Genomic DNA, 5797 nt, shown 5'->3' on the forward strand with positions numbered 1-5797 from the left:
TGAGGCTTCGCTGCGGTACCTGTTTTAAGAGAGGAAACCATACAGTGCTCATCATGGATGTTAATGAGCTCTCAGCAACCTGGGAGCTAATGAGACTTGCTATCCAGATTTTTTAAAACAGTATTTCACAGGGTGAGGGAACTTGCTCCTGGCCACGAGGCTGGCAGGAGGCAGAGCTGGGCCTCAAACCCACTCCGCCTGTGCAATCCGGATGAGGCTAAGCGGCTGGTGTGGACAAGCCGGGTGCTGATGGACAAGGGAGACAGGCAATGGAGGGGTCCAAGAATGCTCGGCTCTGCTTCATTAAATGAGAAGGCGTCCAAACATGTTAGGGCTTTGGGCAAAGGTACAGCAATATGTGTGGTGGCGTTTTTCCTGAGAAAAATGATTGTAACATTGATATGTTTGGGAAAATTGCACGTTTCCCAATTTGTTGTTCAGTGTGTCACCGTGAATGTGGCTATTTTCAGACAGCCTGACTTGCTCAGAACATGAGTTATGCCCGCCCTGGCATGTAGACTCACAGCACGGATGGCCCTTTTGTTGTTTAAAGCACACGTTTCAATCGGCTGTGAGATCCAAGCCAAAGGTCGCCTCCCCAACCCCCAGCTGGGCAGCCCTCTCCAGGGCAAGGGCTTCCCCCAGCTTCAGGGACAGCCTTATTTCCAAATCTCCTTTTGACTGTAGAGTCCTCTGCACAACTCGCTGGGTTGTCCAGACACTTAGAACGGGCCTTCAAGGGAAGGAGTTGGGCGTCCCTCCTGGTTATAGATCCCCGCACTGTCCCAGCTCTGACCGGGCCCCAAGTGGTTGCTGTGTAAATTAAATCTCCCCTTGCAACAACAAAAAGAAGTGTCCCCCAATCCCTTCCCTGAACAAGACAACCTTGGGAACACAGTTGGAGAAAATGCTTTGCAGGTTGGTCAGATAGAAACATGTGTACCATTTTACGGACTTGGAGCACAGAAAAAAGAAAACATGGCTTTTTTTTTTTTTTCTTTTTGTCAGCAACACCATAGGCAGAGTTCAGTTTGGAGGTTCAGAGTCTGGGTGTGAATGCTAGCCTCCTCTCTCAGGAGCTGTACGGACGAAAAATAACTCAATTGAGAAAATGGGAGAGGTACTAACGCCTTCCTGATCAGACTGGTATGAGGATAAAAATGAAAGAAAGACTCTAAGGAGCGGAGGGATCCTGGCACGCTGATAAGCCATCAGCCATACTGACAAGCCATCAGTAAATGTGAGGTCTTACTATTCCTTATTATGATCCTGAGTGTCTATTTTTGTTCAAGGGACATATATTCTTTTCCCATCAAGAAAAAGATGAAGTATGGTTTTTAAGATCCTCTGAAACAAAGCAGCAGCATCTGTTTTCTTCGACTTTTCTTTTGGGCCCAGTGATTCTGAGAAGGAAGTGGCTGCAGGGTGTTTTCATTTTGCACTTCAGCTGGAAATAAAGGCGACAGGCAGCATGGAAGGCGGGCAATTTGTAACACAGTTCGACTCTGGCCTCTGATGTTTGAGAATTCCTGCTTATGGCAAAATTTCCCTGGGGTATTCAAAATGAAAACAACTCACAGTATCTCCTCTCACTCTCCACGTACGGAGGAAACCTAGTGAGCCCTGCTGGCCCCACACTGACCGACCTGGTCAGACATTAAACAAGCACCACAGATTGAGCTCTCTTAGGTGCTCTCCCTGCACTGTCTTAAGGTTCAGTCAAGGGTATGAAAATGCACTTGAGTCCGGAGGCAGTGTGATTCAGTGGCTCAGGATAAGAATACCAGACCCCAGCCAACTGCATGCAATTCCCAGCTATGTGACCTCTGGGGTCCTGTCACATTTTTAGATATGGTGAACAATGCTCCTATGAACATGGGTGTATGAATAGCTCCTTGAGACCCTGATTTTATTCTTTTGAGTATATACCCAGAAATGGAATTATTAGATCATACGGCAATTCTATTTTAAATATTTTGAGGAACTGCCCTACTGTTTTCACAACGGCTATACTATTTTACATTCCTACCAAAAATGCACAAGGGTTTTAATTTTCTCACATCCCTGCCAACATTGTTATTTTCTTTTTTTCTTTTAAAGATTTATGTATTTAGAGGGGGGTGCAGTGGGAGAGGGAGAGAGAGTCTTAAGCTGACTCTGTGCCAAGCATACAACTGAGCATGGGGCTTGAACTCACCACCCTGAGGTCAAAACCTGAGCTGAAACCAAGAGTCAGACTTTCAACCAGCTGTGTCCCCCGGCACCCCTTTCTTTTTTTAATGATAGCCATTCTAGTGAGTGTTAAATGATGTCTGTTGTAGTTTTGCTTTGCATTTTGATCAATAATTTTATGCTAGTAAGTTCAACAACTTGGTGAAATGGACAAATTCTTTAAAAGACCTTTAAAAGACTCTGCTAGGATTGTCATAACAAAGTACCAAGACTGGATATCTTAAACAATATAAGTTTATTTTTCCATAACTCTGGAGGCTAGAAGTCCAAGATCAAGATATCAGCAGGGTTGGTTTCTTCTGAGGCCTCTCTCCTTGGCCTATAGATGGTCACCTTTTCCCAATGTCTTCACATGGTCTTTCTCTATACCTGTGTCCTCTCTTTTATTTATTTATTTATTTATTTATTTATCTGAGAGAGAGAGAGAGAGAGAGAGAGAGTGTGTGTGTGTGTGTGTGTGTGTGTGCGCGCAAGCAGGAGGAACAGAGAGAGAGGGAGAGAGAATCCCAAGCAGACTCCCAGCTGAACAGGAGCCCTATGTGGGTCTTGATCCCAGGACTCTGACATCACCACCTGAGCTGAAACCAACCAACTGCACCACCTAGGCACCCCCTAATCTCCTCTTCTTATAAAGACACCAATTATATTTGATTGGGGCCCACCCTAATGTCTCATTTTCACTTAATTATCTCATCAAAGGCCAGATCTCTCAATATAGTCCCATTCTGAAATATCAAGGGTTATGACTTCATCATTTTAATTTGTAGGGAACACAATTTAGCTCATAACAAAGTACCAAAGCTCACTCAAGAGAAAACAGATAATGTGAGTAGCCCTAAATTTATTGAAGAAATTGAATTCATGGGCTGTCTAGGTGGCTCAGTTGGTTAAGCACCCAGCTCTTGGTTTCTGCTCAGGTCATGATCTCCGGGTCATGAGATGGTGCCCCACATCAGGCTCTGTTCTCAGTGCAGTGTCTGCTTGGGGTTCTCTCTCTCCTTCTACCTCTCCCCCTCCTCCTCTCCCTTCTCCCAAATAAATGAAATCTGAATTTTTGTATCTGTGCTTTTGAGGGATACCTTTCCACAAAAACAAAAACAAAATAACTTCAAGCCCAAGTGTCTTCACTGGTTAATTCTACTCAAGTATTTAAGGAAGAATTAATGCTATACCTACACAATCTCATCCAGAAAACAAGAGATGATGGAACACTGATATTAAAACCTGACAAAGACACTACAAGAAAGAAAGCTGCAGAACTATATCCCTCAAAAGCACAGATACAAAAATTCTAAACCAAAATTTTAACAAATCAAGTCCATCAATATGTAAATAGGTAACATACCCTGGGAAAATGGGCTTATTCCAGGAATACAAAGTTGACTTAATATTCAAAAGTCAATCAATCTACCATATTAAGAGATTAAGAAAAAAAATTATATGATCATTCAATAAATGAGGGAAGAATTGCAAAAGTCCTATATCCCTCCCTTATAAAAACTCTCAGCAAACCAGAATAGAAGAAATTTTGTTAATATTTTAATATTAAAATTTCTAATCTATGAACATGGTAGAACTCTCAATTTATTAGATCTACTTTAATTATCAGTAGTATACATTAAGTCTTACTTATCTTTTCATATTCTTTTTTTTTTAAAGATTTATTTATTTATTTGACAGAGAGAGATTATAAGTAGGCAGAGAGGCAGGCAGAGAGAGAGAGGAGGAAGCAGGCTCCCTGCTGAGCAGAGAGCCCGATGCGGGACTCGATCCCAGGACCCTGAGATCATGACCTGAGCCGAAGGCAGCGGCTTAACCCACTGAGCCACCCAGGCGCCTCATCTTTTCATATTCTTGATGCCATGTAATTGACTATACATAGAAAAAGTTACAAAGTTAATTCAATGAATAAAGGACAGTCTTTTTAACAGATGATGCAGGATCAATTGGGTATCATCATATAGAAAATACTAAAGGTTGACCCTTATTTCATACCACCTGCAAAGTAATTCAAAATATGTGTTTATAGACTTAAATTTAAAACTATGGTCTAGGGGTTCCTGGGTGGCTCAGTTGGTTAAGTGGCTGCTTTGGGCTCAGGTCATGATCCCAGAGTCCTGGGATCGAGGCCCATATCCTGCTCCCTGCTCAGGGGAGAGCCTGCTTCTCCCTCTCCCTCTGCCTGCTGCTCTGCCTACCTGTGCTCTCTCTCTCTCAAATAAATAAATAAAATCTATTTTTAAAAATAAATAAAAATAAAACTATGGTCTAAGAGAAAATCTTTGTGACATTAGGTTAAAGAACAATTTTTTACAGGACATAAAAATATGCAATATCAGCCATAGATTGATGATATTTGTAAAACATGTATCTGATAAAGGACTTGTATCCAAATCCTATAAGGATTTGGATAACACAACTTGATAACAGGGAGCAAACAAGTCATTTTTTAATGAAATTGTTTTTGTTATACCTGTACATTTGCATGCAGTTGTAAGAAATAGATCTTGTGTAGCCTTTATCCAGTTTCCACAATGACAACATCTTGCACAACTATAGCATAGTATCACAGCCACAACTCTGACATTGTACTGTCCAAGAACATCTCCATCATAAGACTCCCCCATATTTTCTCCTCCCGGGACCCCTATCCCATGCAAGTCAGAACTGTGGGATCTATGCGTACCCCATGTCTCTTTAAAGCATTCTTTTAAATACGTCTTTGTCCATCGTTCTACATTCTTTGGAGAATTCCTTGGCCTTATCTCCAAATGTAATATTTTGCATTTCAGCTGTGTCCCTTCTGCTATTCAGAACATCTACTGAAGTTATCATGGCAATATTTGGTATTTCCTAAATATCTAAATAGTCATTTTTTAAAAGAGGCTGTTACTGCTTCATAGTAGCAATATCCTCCTTGCCCTCTGAAGTTATTACAGTTCATGTAAAGCTTGTGTTTGTTCCACAAGTGCCATTTTACTTCCCAGAATTGGCTCTTATGTTTATAGAGTTTGGACCCCTCGTCTCGAGAAGCTGGCTTTCCTCAGTTCAGGATCTCGGCAGCTGGTCTTCATCAGCCTTTGCACAGTCTTTCTACACTGAGAGTGAGGAAGGGGCAACGTGTGCTACAGGTGGACACCCAACCATTCACCTCCGGAGCATGAAGGCTCTCTGCTCAGCCCAACTGAGCCTCCTCCAGGAAGCCTTCCTTGACTCTCACAACCCTCTGAACTTACCTCCAATATAAGTCTTTTACTTAGGCCCCAGCATCTAGTACAGAGTACTAATTAAGTACTCAAAGAAGCGATAAATGAATAAATGCTTAGTAGAAAGCAAGACACCCTTCCTCTGCTGCACCTTCCCAGCATCTTTGTGGGGAAGCAAAATCAACAAAAGGCTGAAGAGTGGACATGCCAACAGATTGTTGGCAAACACTGCCTAGGGCACAAAAAGAAATCTGTCCAGTGGAGGCAGATACTTTACCCTCTACATGTTCAGTCTTTTTTCTTCCTCCCCATTCCTTACCCTCTCTAAACCATATGCCTCTTCCCCAATTTTACAACAT

The sequence above is a fragment of the Mustela erminea genome, chromosome 14 (assembly GCF_009829155.1).
Source record: "Mustela erminea isolate mMusErm1 chromosome 14, mMusErm1.Pri, whole genome shotgun sequence".
Lineage (NCBI taxonomy): Eukaryota > Metazoa > Chordata > Mammalia > Carnivora > Mustelidae > Mustela > Mustela erminea.